Here is a 14,990-nt window from a genome sequence, read left to right as displayed (position 1 = left end):
TATTGCAGGTGGTAGTAAATAGTAGAGGACAAAAATGGCATTGATCACTAAAGCATGACCTCTTTAAATTTCATGTGGTGATATTTGGTTGGCAGAATTATGTTAGAATTTTGAAACATTTAATAGGCAGGCAGCATCCCAACTCACCTTCCTTTCTGTCCTTGCTTGTGAATGATTAAAAGTGGAAGAACACTTGCTATTCTGATGTGCTCTTTGCCAAAGCCAATCAGCTTCTTTCATTTCCTAACATTCCGATGGCCATTTCTTCAACCTGGAATATGACTTACAAAAACAGAATTTATCTTTTTATAATATATGCAGACTTTAATATATTGAAACACACACACACACACACAAACAGTACTACAAGGGGATCATTGACATATTACAGTAGGAAGGGTGAAGTTGACCATTAGAAGTAGAAAGAAGGGAAATTGAACATTAATGTTAGGTCATCTGTTAACTGAGGAAGCATGGTAGGAACTTTGAAACGGTAATGACTGAAGTTTGAAATAGCACCCAAACAGTACCAAAGGGAGCCAACCAAGCAAGAATGAAAAGATTGCCAAGTAGTGCTAAAGGTCAAGGTGAGTTTGGGAACTGCAGATTTGTCATGGCATGAATCAGCAGTTATACAATTTCTCCAGCAGTGCTTGGCAAACTAGGAGCAGTAGTAGAGAGAACAGATGGTTGTCTAGGCTGTGACTTGGCAGAATGGATAGACAGCCGTTTAAGGGTGTAAGGGAGCTCAGAGTGCTGATGAGAGTATTCGTCAAAAGGTCGGACATTGCATTCAGACTATGCAGGGAAGAAAATGAAAAAGAGGTAGCTAAGAGGGGAAATTGGGAAGGGGTTGAGGTTAAGGAATTTGTGGTGGAAGAACAGGAAGTTATGGCCAGTGAACATCTTAGGAAATAACTTGTGGAATCTCATCTGTTTAGATTAATTGTAGTAGCAATTCATTTTTTTTTCCTGCAGTGAACTTTCTGTTGCTTTCTGTCACTGCATAATCATCACTGAAAATACATGTGGTACCTCAAAATAGGCATTATAACACACTATTCACAATGACCTCATCTAACATTATAGCATTTGATTTTAGTATCTGTTAAGAAAAAGCGTGATTGTTCTATAATTAGAGAACTCAGAGCAATAGCATTTTAATGTTAGCTTTACCAGTAAAAAAAATCAGATTAGCTTAATTAAGCCAGATCTCCAAGAGTAAAAGCAATTATTTTCATATTACAGAGAGAAAGGCTTTCCTATTTTGCTTCCCCTGACTTTGGTAGTGGCCACAAAATTACAGATGAAGTCCTTTCTGACCCAGAGCCAGTTTAACCCTTGATAACATTATAATAATTCCACTAACTAAAATAAGTAGGGAAGTGTGGACAAACTCATAATAGTAAAACTTGTAGGCTCTTAAAGATTACCCACATCTTCCTGTACTGTTTGTTATGACCACTTTACATCTGTTTCACCTTAACCCTTGCTATAGCTGTTCCAAGCCAGGCTACATTTGGAGTGAATCCATGTATTTAAGAAGATTGAGATAAATTTCGGGACTCCGGAATGCTCTGTGTTATTGTGGAGGTCTTGAAAGTAATGTATTCTCTCAATGTGTCCAAATACTTAGTGTAATGATCTTCACACTGAGGTCTGTGACCTTTCACAAAGACTTTTCAAGGAATGTGAAAACAAGGGCACTTTTTAGGGAATCTTTTGCTGGGTCCTCAATTTCCAAAAGTTACTTTTTGCTAAATGGGTCTGCCTGACAATGGCCCTTGGGCTCTTTTCCCATCTCCCTTTTCCTAATCACGCTTCTCCCACTTGTTGTCTTACTTCAGTGATTTGCTTTGGGGGTGTGTGAAGACCTCTAGGGCATTAAACTAACCATGATTCAAAATATTGGTGTTGGAGTTAAACAGTGAATGTTTATGATTAGACTACAAATTCTTTTGCAGGTCAGGTGTTTTCCAATGCTTTGCTTTCAACAAAATTGAAAGGTGACCTAATCAAATTGTCATGTTAAATTTATTAAAAATGTGTATTTTTATTTTGATAATAAATTACTATATGTATCTTTGGCTTATAATTCAGAAGGAATTCAAAGAATTGAGTGACACTGCTATAACAAAACACCTTCCATTTTTATTTATTTGTATAAAAGGTGTTCTCAGTCAATACTGTATGTAAGCAGAAAAGATGAATAAAATTAGTGCTGAAGTCTGTCTTATTCTAGTGATAAATAATATTCATTTATGGATACACAGACTAAATAGGGGAAAAGTCTACTCATAAAATTAATGGAAACATTTCCAAAATAATTAGTTATGTATAGGAGTTATGAGAATATGTTTTCATCAATTGTATATCTCTAAAATTATAATGCTAATGCAATTCTGAAGGAATTTTAACACTTAGAACCCTAAGGCCACTGAAAAAAATTAAATATCTCTCTATATACACATTTTGTAGAGAAAAATGATAGACTGGATGGCTTAGGAGTTCCAGCCAAGTTGGAGGTAATAGGTAGATATGCGTCACTTCCTCACACAACCGAAAGAAGGATAACAACCACTTTTTTCAAAAATCAACCAGAATTGCCAGAATTGAACTGTATGGAAGTCTGACAGCCAAGGTGTTAAAGAAGGAATATTCATCCAGACTGGTTGGCGGGGTGGAGATGGGCAACCAGAGTAGAGAGGACACATGTGGCAAAGTAGAGGCTGATGGACTAGGTGGTCCCATGTTCCTATGTGGATAAACCAGGTGGAACAACTTGGGATTGAAACAGACCATGCAACCCAGGGTTCCAGCATGGGGAAAATTAAGCCACAAAAGTTCTGGCTGTAAAAACCTGTGTATGTTGCCCCAGCAGGAGAAACTACCAGTCTCACAGGAAAGTACCCATGGAGGGACCCATGGGTTCTAGAATGTACACAAGCCCACCCGCCCAGGAATTAGCACCAGGGCAGCACTTAAAGGGGCACAATTGTCTTGTGGGAAGCAGGGGAAGTGACTGAAAGTGGAGCAAGAGCTGAGCAAATGGCATTGTTCCCTCTCTGACCCCTTCCTCATATACGGTGCCAAAATGCAGTCAAGTGGGTTGTTCCACCCTAAGGCTCTGCCCTTTACAATGTAATAGATGCAACAAGGCAAAGGAATATGGCCCAAATGAAAGAAAAGATTAAAAAAATCCATGCCCTGGCTGGTGTAGCTCAGTGGATTCACTGCAGGCCTGCGAACCAAAGGCCTGCCTATTCGATTCCCAATCAGGGCACATGCCTGGGTTGCAGGCCAGGTCCCCAGTAGGGGAGCACATGACCGGCAACCACACATTGATGTTTCTCTCCCTCTCCTTCTCCCTCCCTTCCCCTGTTTCTAAAAATAAATGAATAAAATCTTTTATAAATAAATAAATAACAAAAACCCAAAATCCAGAAAAAGAACTACATGACAAGGAAATAGCCAACCTATCCGATGCAGAGTTCAAAACACTGATAATCAGGATGCTTGGAGAAATGATTGAGCATGTATGCAAAATAAAGGAAGAAGTGAAGGCTATTAAGTGAAATAAAGGAAAAAATATAGGAAACCAATAGTGAAGGGAAGGAAACCTGGACTCAAATCAATGATTTGGAACAAAAGGAAGAACTAAACATTCAACCAGAACAGAATGAAGTAACAAGAATTAAACAAATGAAGAGAGGCTTAGGAATCTCTAGGACCACTTTAAATGTTCCAACATCTAAATCATAGTGGTGACAGAAGGGGAAGAAGAAGAGCAAGAGATTGAAAACTTCTTTGAAAACATAATGAAGGAAAACTTCTCTGATCTGGCGAAGAAAATAGACATTCAAGTTCAAGAAGCTCAGAGAGTCCCAAACGAATTGCACCCAATGAGGAACATACCAAGACACATCATAATTAAATTGCCAAAGAGTAAAGATGAGGAGAGAATCTTAAAAGCAATAAGAGAAAAGGAGACAGTTATCTACACAGGAGTACCCATAAGACCAGCAGCTGATGTCTCAAAAGAAACCTTATAGGCAAGAAGGGGCTGCAAAGAAGTATTCAAAGTCATGAACAGCAAGGACCTACATCCAAGATTATTCTATCTATCAAAGCTATCATTTAGAATGGAAGGGCAGATAAAGTGCTTCCCAGATAAGGTCAAATTAAAGGAGTTCATCATCACCAAGCCCTTATTATGTGAACTGTTAAAGGGATTTATCTAAGAAAAAGAAGATAAAAAATATGAACAATAAAATGGCAACAAACTCCAACTATCAACAACTGAAGCTAAAAAAAAACAAAAATAAATTAAGCAAACAACGAGAATAGGAACAGAATCATAGACATGGAGATCACATGGAGGGTTAGCAGGGAAGGGAAGTGGGGAGAATAGGGGACAAGGTGCAGGGAATTAGAAACAAAATTGGTAGGTACAAAATAGACAGGAAATGTTAAGAATAGGATGGGAAATGGAGAAACCAAAGAACTTATATGTATGACCCATAGATGTGAACTAAGCGGGGAGAATGCTGGAGGGGGTGGGAGTACCAGGTGGAGGAGAATAAAGCAAAGGAAAAAAATGGGACAACTGTAATAGCATAATCAATAAAATATACTTAAAAAAGAAAAATGATAAACTGATTTGAAAAATGACTTCCAAGCATAACATACATTGCATTTCAATAAAATTCTGTAGGGAAATTAAGGTGGAAAACGCCAGTTCAAGGAGAAAAATGATGAAATGTAAAAAATTTGACTTGTAAAGAAGAGCTTATTTATGTAGTTAGCTTTTACTGGATATGGGTTCTTAAAGTTAATCATATACATTTTAAAGTGATATGAAAGATTTATTTGAAAACATCAATAGTACAACAAACCAGAAATTATGTTTTTTGTAACTATTTATACTTAACAATAAGAAATGTTAGATGTCAACCTAAAAATATGTGAAATGATAGCTTGTTTTTAAACATTCTTTTAGAAATCTACAAGCAAAAATAAAAAGTCTAAAGGCCATTGCTTCTGGGCTACTAGTTATTGGCTCTGGTGTATTTAAGAAATCCCCTTGGGAAACTTTTAAAAGCTACCCATTTCCAGGCTCATTCCCCAGAGAGCCTACTTTGTACATCTGGAGAATGTGCAGTTTTGTGGAGCACTCCCTGGTGATTTTCCCGTGCGATCTGTGGACTGGCCTTTGAGAAATACCACTTCGTTTTCTTCTCAGATCACAATGCATCAGCAAAAAGCTGCTTACTTGAATTGTTATTTTCTGGGCCATCTGTGGAACTGCCTCCTCTGAGTTCTATTTTGTGTCACACCTGTGCCTTTCACTTGGGATGCCCTGCAAAAATTTTGTGAAAGCTTCTTGCATTTGTAAAGAAAATTATCCAAGATGTCATTCCATCACCAGTTCCCCCAGCCACCACTGCTGCTCACAGGTGACCGTGTATCATATTTTTCTTTCAGAATTTGGTACTAAAGAAAGTGTCTGGAGGAAATATCAGCAGTTTTAAGGGGCAAATCAGTAAACTAGTTTTGCTTTTCTTTTGTTCTGGTTGACTAGGAATCTCAGAGATAATTTTGTGACTGGACATTTGGGTTCTAAGTTGTACTTATGACCTTCTAACCTAGTTAAGACTGTTCTTGGATCTGATTTTTTTAAATCATTTTTTTCTTCTTTTTATCATTTTAATAAATCACCTCAGGTCCTTTCTAGGGAAGTATAAGAAAATGAGTAAAAATTATTCTCTTTATATATATATTTAAATATATGGATATACAATAGATTGGAACTAAAGCATTTTCTAGTTTTAGTCATCTCTGCGTGTGTTTGTGTATGTGCATCTGTGTGTGTCTGTGTGTGTGTACACATCTACAAAGGAACTTTGCTTGTGTAAGTAGATAATGGATTGATGGAATTTACTATTATATTTTGGGTGTAGTCAGCTGTAATGTAATTGGGATTTCAGGTGCACAACTGGTTAAATGGGGTATAGGAGGGAGTAAATGGACTTGGGGAGCTAGCAGGTGCCCAGGCTTCAGTTCCATCAGGGAACTGCAGTACATAGCAAATATGAAAAATAGAATATCTTAATATGGAGTACTCTAGCCTGTCAGTAAGGAGGTACAAGGTCCACAGAATTCACCTTGAAGGAGTTCCAGATCCCACAGGTTGGTGACTATGAATATGCCAATATTCTTCCAAATATACCTTATATTTTTTGATAGTCCTTCAAAATAATGTTTGGTAGAGGGTAGAAGCTAGATATATGTATCCAAGAGTTATTTACTTGTCCTATGTTTTTAAAAATCCCATTTTATATTCTATATTTGCCCAGCCTTAAGGTTACAGAGTCAGATGAGACAAAAAAGAAAATTTTTTCTACTAGAACTTTCCAGGCATAGGCCAGGAAATGTGATGGTCTCCTTTAGTAAATTAGATGTTCCTCCTTGGCAATAAGGCCCCTCAGGGGCAAGGCCTAGCCCAGGGAGGGGATGAGGGCAGCCCCCCCTTTGCCTCTTTGGTGAGCGCCCTTATTAGGGCACACCTACGCAACCATATGCTGGGTAGGTGCCTTAAATGAAAGGAGTTGGCAGGGGAATGGATGCTAAGTGTAAATGTGGAGCTCACTGCAAAGTGGAGACTGTAGGGATAGAAGGGAGCAGAGGCTTAGTCTACAGGAGGGTATGGGGTTGGGAGCACCCCCCCCAGCACCAGCTAAAAATCCAGACCCAATCCTGCCAATTCGTAATGACTTTAAAGGGAAAATGGAAATCTGGGTTTTATGTGACCTTTTGACTTTTAAATGCTGTGTGGACCCAACAACATATTTTGGGCTTCATTTGGCTTGCAGGCTGACATTTTAGAAACTCAATTCAAGAGAAATCAACTCATTTTTTCCTGTGCTTTCTAACTTTTTCTGTTCTTGCACTGAAATGATTATTTTTTAAGAAAGCATTTAAATTCAGATAGTTCAAGAAGTGTTTTATTAAAATTATATAAAATGTCAATTTGATCTCATTTCCTAATTTGATAGATTTACAGATTCAGTATATCAGAAAATGGATGACAGAGGTAACATATTTCAAAATAAAATGAAAACCAAAATCCCCAAACAACAGATATTTTTGACATCTATCGTTAGGCACTACAGGGACATAAAAATATTACATGGATAAAATATAAAATTTCTAAAGAGCTAGGAGGGATACATGTATAATGCATCTTAAATTAGACAATCTGGTCATATTGCATAGCTAGAATTCGAAGTAGGCTCAGTAGTCTAAACTGAACAGAGAATTCTATAATTATGGTTCATAAGCTGTCTCAGTTGAAAAACTAAACAACCTGAAACATTCCTCTACTAGTTTTTTTATATTTAATAAAACCCATGTATAATTTTAGATACTCCAAAATAAAAATAGAACCAAACAATGTATACTTGTCACCTATGTGGCTTCAATGATCAAATACTAAAAATAAGAGATGGCATTTGTCATATTACTAAGGCTGTCTTCTGCATAGCAGCATTTTTCTTTTTTTATTTGTGCTTGCAAATAAATAATTAGAGGAGTATAAACAATAATAAGGAAAATAAAATGAAGCAAAGTCTGAGCAGGGATTGTATTTTTAAAGGCTGTGTAGCTCTGGGTGATGACATTGGGAATCTTCTGGCTTTATGGGCTACTCTTTTCCATGCACAAAATTTTTACTCAGAGGCTTGCTTGATATACTAAATCAGACTCTATTTCCAACTTTGGTTTCGGTACACATTACTACATTTCTGAGTTTTATGAAATGAGGCATCAAATAAAACATTATTTCTGAACCACAGAATCATTTTAAGTAAATGAAGTGTTACTACTTAGGTGCATGTATTAAAAATTAATCTATGAACCAAGCAGCATGTGCTAATAAGCAAAATGAAGAAAGAATATGAGTAGTAACTTGTCATAACAATGAAAGTCCTGAGTTAGGCTCTGACTAAATTTTTTAATTCACTAAAAACTATTCACACCTGTGTCTAAATGGTCACAAAGCTTGATTTAAGAGTTTCACATTAATTAGATATAATTTCATTGGAAGTTACATTATAATATGTATTGACAGTTAAAAATAATACTGCCCCCAAAACATAAAGAAGTTTAAAAGGTTAAGTGGTTTAATGACTGTTCTGGGAAGTCCTCAGTAAAGCCACTCTTGGGTGTATAATCATGATGGAAGAGAGACAGATGAATTCTTTTGTCTTGCCCATTGAACAGATACAATAATTGTAAAATTGAATTGAAATTGATAGTTTAAAGCATCGGCATTTTCCAGCTTGACACCTTTTTGGTGTAACAGAAAACATCGTCTGCTTGTATCAATTCTACTTTCTCTTTCTTCCATGTGTCCACTCCCAGAGTTGGAATCACAATCAGTCTAAACCAATTGTGACAATTCAGATGCTCTTTGCCAGTGATAGGTTTAAGTATGGACATGTGATTCAGTCCAGACTAGTGAAACATGAGTGGAAGACTGCTAGGGTTTTGGGGCAAAATTTTTCCTCCCTAATAAAAGGAGAAAGGAAAAAACAAGGAAAAATTCATTCACTCTCGCTAACTTTTTTCCCTACTTTGGACACTCCTAAAATAAAATTTGGAGGTACCTACTGTAGTCGTTTTGCAACAATGACGTGGATGGTCAAGATAATGATAAAAAAAAACTAACCCAGCATCCTCATGTGGTGAAACTGCTGAAATAACCTTTAACCACCTACCTCTAGACTTTCTGGTACATTAAAAAATTTAAATGCCTTTTTTCTTTAAGCCACTGATAGATAGCAACATTTCTATTACATGCAGCTTAATGCATTCTACCTGGAAAACTGGGCCAGTGGTGTGCCAGAGCCAACTCACACTGGCCTGTGGGACAACTGTGCTTCTCCCCAGTTCTGCTTTCAATGATTTCAAGATAGTAGCTTTAATCACCTATGGTGCATGTATTTACACGATGGAACTAGGTCAATGATACCTATCAGGACTCTTTTTCCACAGAGAGCTGGTCGTTAACCATTTATCACCAGCACACAATGGGGTGATACTGTAATAACAGATGCTGTAATAGCAATTGCTATGCTATCATCTTTTAAAGTGTATTTATAATAGCAAATGGATAATAACTTATATCAAGACATTTTTAAGTTGTGAAATTTTTAGCACTAAAAGGGATTTCAGTAAATTTAAAAATAAAATTAAATCTCAAGCGATTTTAAAACTAACTTTTAAAACTAACATAATCGAGTAATTATGTAAAAGCTAAAATTATATAACTTGTTAATAGCAGAGCCAAGTCTACACTTTGACCTCTTATTCCTGTCCTAGTGATATTTCCAGTTCACCACAGAGCCCTTATAGTACTACACAACAACAACAACAATAGTAGTTCTTTGTTGGTGAACATCTAGCCTCAAATTAAAATATTAGGCCACTGAGATACTCAATTTCTCTATAAAAAGACCAACCTAGTTTTTTTTTGTTTTTTAATGTATTTCATTTATTATGCTATTACAGTTGTCCTATATTTTTCTCCCCTTTATTCCCCTCCACCCCCTGCCCCCACCATCATTCCACTACCTTAGTTCATATCCATGGGTCATACTTATAAGTTCTTGGCTTCTCCATTTCCCATACTATTCTTGATCTCCCCTGCCTATTTTGTACCTATCTTTTATGCTTCTTACTTCCTGTACCTTTTTTCCGGTTCTCCCCGCTCTCCCTCCCTGTAGATAACTCTCCATGTGATCTCTATTTCTGTGAATCTGTTCCTGTTCTAGTTGTTTGCTTAGTTGGTTTTTGTTTTTGTTTTTGTTTTTGTTTGTTTAGGTTCGGTTGTTGATACTTGTGAGTTTGTTGTCATTTTACTGTCTATATATTTTATCTTATTTTTCTTAGATAAATCCCTTTAACAATTCAAATAACAAGGGCTTGGTGATGATGAACTCCTTTAGTTTGACTTTATCTGGGAAGCACTTTATCTGCCCTTCCATTCTAAGCGATAGCTTTGCTGGATAGATTAATCTTGGTTGTAGGTTCTTGCTCTTTATGACTTTGAATACTTCTTTCCAGTTCCTTCTTGCCTACAAGGTTTCTTTTGAGAAATCAGCTACTGATTTGTAGGTAACTGTCTCCTTCCTTTTCTCTTGTTGCTTTTAAGATTCTCTCCTTCTCTTTAATCTTGGATAATGTAATTATGATGTGCCTTGGTGTATGCTTCCTTGGGTCCAACTCGTTTGGGACTCTCTGAGCTTCCTGGAATTCCTGGAAGTCTATTTCCTTTGAACAGGTTGGAGAGTTCTCTTTCATTATAAGTTTTCAACTTCTTGCTCTTCCTCTTCTCCTTCTGGCACCCCTGTGAGTTGGATGATGGAATGTTTAAAGTTTTACCAGAGATTTGTAAGCCTCTCCTCATTTTTTTTTTGAATTTTTGTTACTTCATTCTGTTCTGGTTGAATGTTTATTTCTTCCTTTTGTTCCAAATTGTTTATATGAGTCATGGTCTTCTTCCCTTCACTGTTGGCTCCCTGTACATTTTTTTTAATTTCACTTTGCGTATCCTTCAGTTTTTCCTCTATTTTGCAACTACACTCAACCATTTCTGTGAGCATCCCGATTACCAGTGTTTTGAACTTAGCATCTGATAGGTTGGCTATCTCTTCATCACTTAGTTGTATTCTTTCTGGAGCTTTGATCTGTTCTTTCATTTGAACCATATTTCTTTGTCTCAGCACACCTGTTACATAATAAGGAATGGAGCCTTAGGTGTTCATCAGGGCAGGGCAACTCACATTGCTGCACTGTGCCACTGTATGTGTGGAAGAGGTCTGAGAGGGAACAATGATGCTTGCTCAGGTCTTGGCTAGCTTTCAGTCACTTCCTTCACTACCCACAAGCAAAAATTGGGCCCTTCTGGTGCTGATTCTGGGCGGGTGGGTTTGTATGCATTCTAGGACCCTGTGGGTCTTTCCAACACACTCTCCTGTGAGGCTGGAAGTTTCTCCCATGACTTTAAGCCCCCAAGGTTTTTTCAGTCAGAGGTTTTTGAGGCATTATTTCCCCACACTAGAACCCTGGGTTGTGTGGTCTGTCTTGTTCCCCAGTTATTCCTCCCTGTTTATCCACATGCAAATGTGTGTGACCAGTCCGCCAGCCCCCACCTCACCCAGTTCTCTAGCTGCCACCTTGCCGCGAGTCCTCTCTAGTCTAGCTGCCTGTCTCAGCCTCTCCTACCAGTCTGGATGAATGTTTCTTCTTTAACTCCTTGGTTGTCTGACTTCCATACAGTTCAATTTTCTGATAGTTCTGGTTATTTTTGTTTTTAAATTTGTTGTTATCCTTCTTTTGGTTGTGTGAGGAGGCAAAGTGTACCTACCTACGGCTCCATCTTGACCAGAAGCCCTAAAAAGACCAACCTAGTTTTGATTATACATATAAGAAACCATATTTAATTAAATGTTCTAAGTTTTAGTCTATTCAGCAAAGACGCAGAACTTGAAGAAGAATGACATATGGAAACTGTTAGCATGAGATTAAAAGCTGCCAACTGCCTTCAATCATCATTACTCACAGTAAGTCCTGATGAGTAATGGGATGATCAGCTGGGCTTGGGCTCCCTCAGTACGCCAAGGATACTCTCATAGAGAAGGAGCTGCTGCCCACATCCATTCTCCAGAGGCTGAAGGACTGTCAGTTAAAATCTGATCGCCTCTGCTTAATTGAAGATAGGTAGACAATCTTGAAAAATTAAAACTGCGTTGTGGGATGAAATGAATTCTCAAAGAATCCAGACTAGTCTCATAGGATAGTACAATGCCAGATTAGTCAATGCCAATGACAGCTTAGGTTTGAAATACCTGACCAAAATTAGCCAGCAAAGATGAGATATTAAAAATACTCACTACTGGCTAAAGTACTTGTAGGAGCTTCACAGTGCTGGTGAAAGTGAAAATCGATACATTTCTGGGAAGCAATTACATAATATATCACATATCAATAGCCTTAAAAATAGAAATGTTGAAAATTTTTGATAAATGTTGACTGTAGGTGATATTTGTGGGCAGAATTCCTTATACTGGTCTCTCTTATTTGGGTACCATTGAAATTTTTCATAAAATTTCAAGAAATATTTATAGTATTTGGCTCAGGAATTATAATTTTTAATGATCCATTTTCTAAGGAAATATAGATGCTAAAACTAATGAACATTCTTTGCAGAGTTATGAAAAATTGTAAACAATCTAAATTTCTAACAACTGGGGAATGGATGAAGAAATTGTGATATATTCATACAATGGAATGCAGTGGAGCCATTGAAATAATATTTTAAAAGATATTTAATACAAAGAGAAAAATGGTCAAAACCCAATGTCAAATAAAAAGAATGCAGAACAGTACAGTGTGTGTGTGTATTCGGAATATTGGAAGAAAATGAACTAAAATCAAGGCGTTTTCAGTAATTATATTTTTTCACCCTTTTCAGAATTTCTCTAATGAGTGTGTAGAAACTTAAAATTCAAATCTTTTTCTTATAAAATTAATAGATACTAATTTAAAAACTAGAAAGTACAGAAAAATGGGAAAATATTAAAACATCTATATTAAGAAAAAATTATATAAAATTAAAAACAGAACAAACAAAAGTCTTTTAAGTCCCTTGGGGTTAGTTCTGACAATGAAGGTTTTTGTCTCAATCAGCATTGATGCTCCCAAAGCATTTAGCCAGTGTGTAAGGGATAAAGCAGGTTGATGATGCCTTCAAGAGGTGGGGAAGGAAGGAGATATACCCATTGGATGGGTGTTGGTATAGTTTTGGAGACGCTGAATGTTAAGAGTGAATGATTTGGGGAGTAGCTACCACCTGTGTGAGGCTACTGAGAGCTACAACAATCAGAAAAGGACTTGAAAGATTCATGCTTTGCATTCAGAATCCATTCTCTACTTTGAATGCATATGAGGTCAGTCCGGAAAAAGTCCAACCATTGTTAATATAACAAGAATGGTTCGTGCAACATCGATGTAACCTGGAAACCAAGGAGAGTGGACTGGAATGTGCATGTGTGAACTATGATAACTTTATTGTACTAGTCAGTGGGGGCAGTAGAAGCTGTTGAGTGAGCATAGGTACTATGTGGCTATCATATTCAAAATGACTGAGCAAGTACAGCAATGAATCTGCATCAAATTCTACGTCAAGCTTGAACATTCCTCCACTGAAACTGTTTGGATGATTCAGAAGGCCACAGCTATGGGCAACTGGTGATTGGCAGCTTCATCACCACAATGAGCCTGCTCACACCATGTCTCATGCAGAGTTTTTGGGTACAACATCAGATCACCCAGGTGACTCAGTTCCTGGCAGCCAGGTTTGGTGTCCTGTGATTTTGGCCTTTCCCAAAACTAAAATCACCATTGAAAGGCTAGAGATTTCAGAGCATTGATGAGATTCAGGAAAATATGACAGGGCATCTCCCAATAAGATGGTGATTGGGAGAACTATGTGAGGTCCCAAGGTGCCTACTTTGAACAGGACTGAGGCATCATTGTCCTGTATACATTGTTTCCTGTATCTTAAATAAGTGTCTCTATTTTTCATATTACATAACTGGATACCTTTTGGACAGACCTTGTATTTCTTCACTCAAGGAATAAAGAGTGAGGAGAGTATTGTACTAATAATTACTTTGTGACTTTCCAACTGTGTGTCCTTGAATATAAGAAAATGTTAAGAATAAGGCGAATGAGGCCCAATATAATTTATCTGTTATACTATCATCCCCAAACTTGATTGTCTCGGGTACGCAATTGCATGATCTAGACATCTGACCAACTTTCTCATGTAATCCAAAAAGCCCTAATCCAGCCCAATGGTTGTCAACTATTTTTCTTGGTAGCACACAGGACAGATAACATCCTCATATGAAATATATTCCCATGGTGCACCCAGGGTTAAGAGACATTTCTCTAACTCCAATTCTTTCTCCACATTTTAAAAAAGGAAGTACTAGTGGGCATAATGTTATCATAAAGAAATTCTTGACTATACTTTGATCTATATTTGAAAATAATGATTAATTCACAAACTTTGGCTGTCTTTAACAGGCCAGTCCCTTAGGTAGAGCCACTCTCCAAGCCTCATACTTGGAGGCAGGGCCATGTAGGTATTGCACCTCATTTCTCTTTTGTGAGTGTAATTTAAATCACTTTTAAAAATCCTGCATATAATGTGATCCCAAGAGGCTTATGAAAGCTGCTTACAGCGCAGCAACCTTTCAAGTAAGATTATTCTGGACAGGCAGGACAGGCTGAGTTGCCAGGACTCAATATTCATCTGTGAGTGGCCTTGCTTTTTAACTTTTCTTGGAATCAAATAGCAAATAATCTCACTTGAAAGAAAGGTGCATGGTCTTTCATCTTAAACAGGTCCTTTTACCTTGCAATTAAAACTACTGGTCAGAGGAAAGTAAAACAGATGGCTGCTGATATTTATTCACTTATTAACCAGTTATTTATTTAAACATTTACTATATGCAGGTACTGTTCTAGGCTCTAGGGATTCAGCTGTGAAAGAAAACAGACAAGATTGACCCCTGCTGTCCTGAGGCTCTTGATCTACTGAGTGGAGAGTGATATCAGGCAGGAAACAAAATCAGAAGCATTGTTGGGCTTTTTTGCTCACTCATTCAATTCCTTCGTTTAGTTAACACGTGGTAAAAATACCTAACATGTTCTAGGCATTCTAGATGCTTTCACATAGATTGTCTCATTTAATTTCTGCATTAACTCTGCACAAAAGTATGCTATTACTTCCTTTTTATAGGTGCATAAATGACATGGTTGGTTGTAATACTCTAAGAGAGGAAGCAATAAATTTGTGCAATATATGAGATTTGCTAAGTAAATTATAGTAATTTGTTCAATAAAATACTATATTATGC

The sequence above is a fragment of the Artibeus jamaicensis genome, unplaced genomic scaffold (assembly GCF_021234435.1).
Source record: "Artibeus jamaicensis isolate MK-2021 breed Jamaican fruit bat unplaced genomic scaffold, CSHL_Jam_final contig_851, whole genome shotgun sequence".
NCBI classification, from domain to species: Eukaryota; Metazoa; Chordata; class Mammalia; order Chiroptera; family Phyllostomidae; genus Artibeus; species Artibeus jamaicensis.
The sequence above is the reverse complement of the archived record's forward strand: the minus strand, read 5'-3'. Positions refer to the sequence as shown.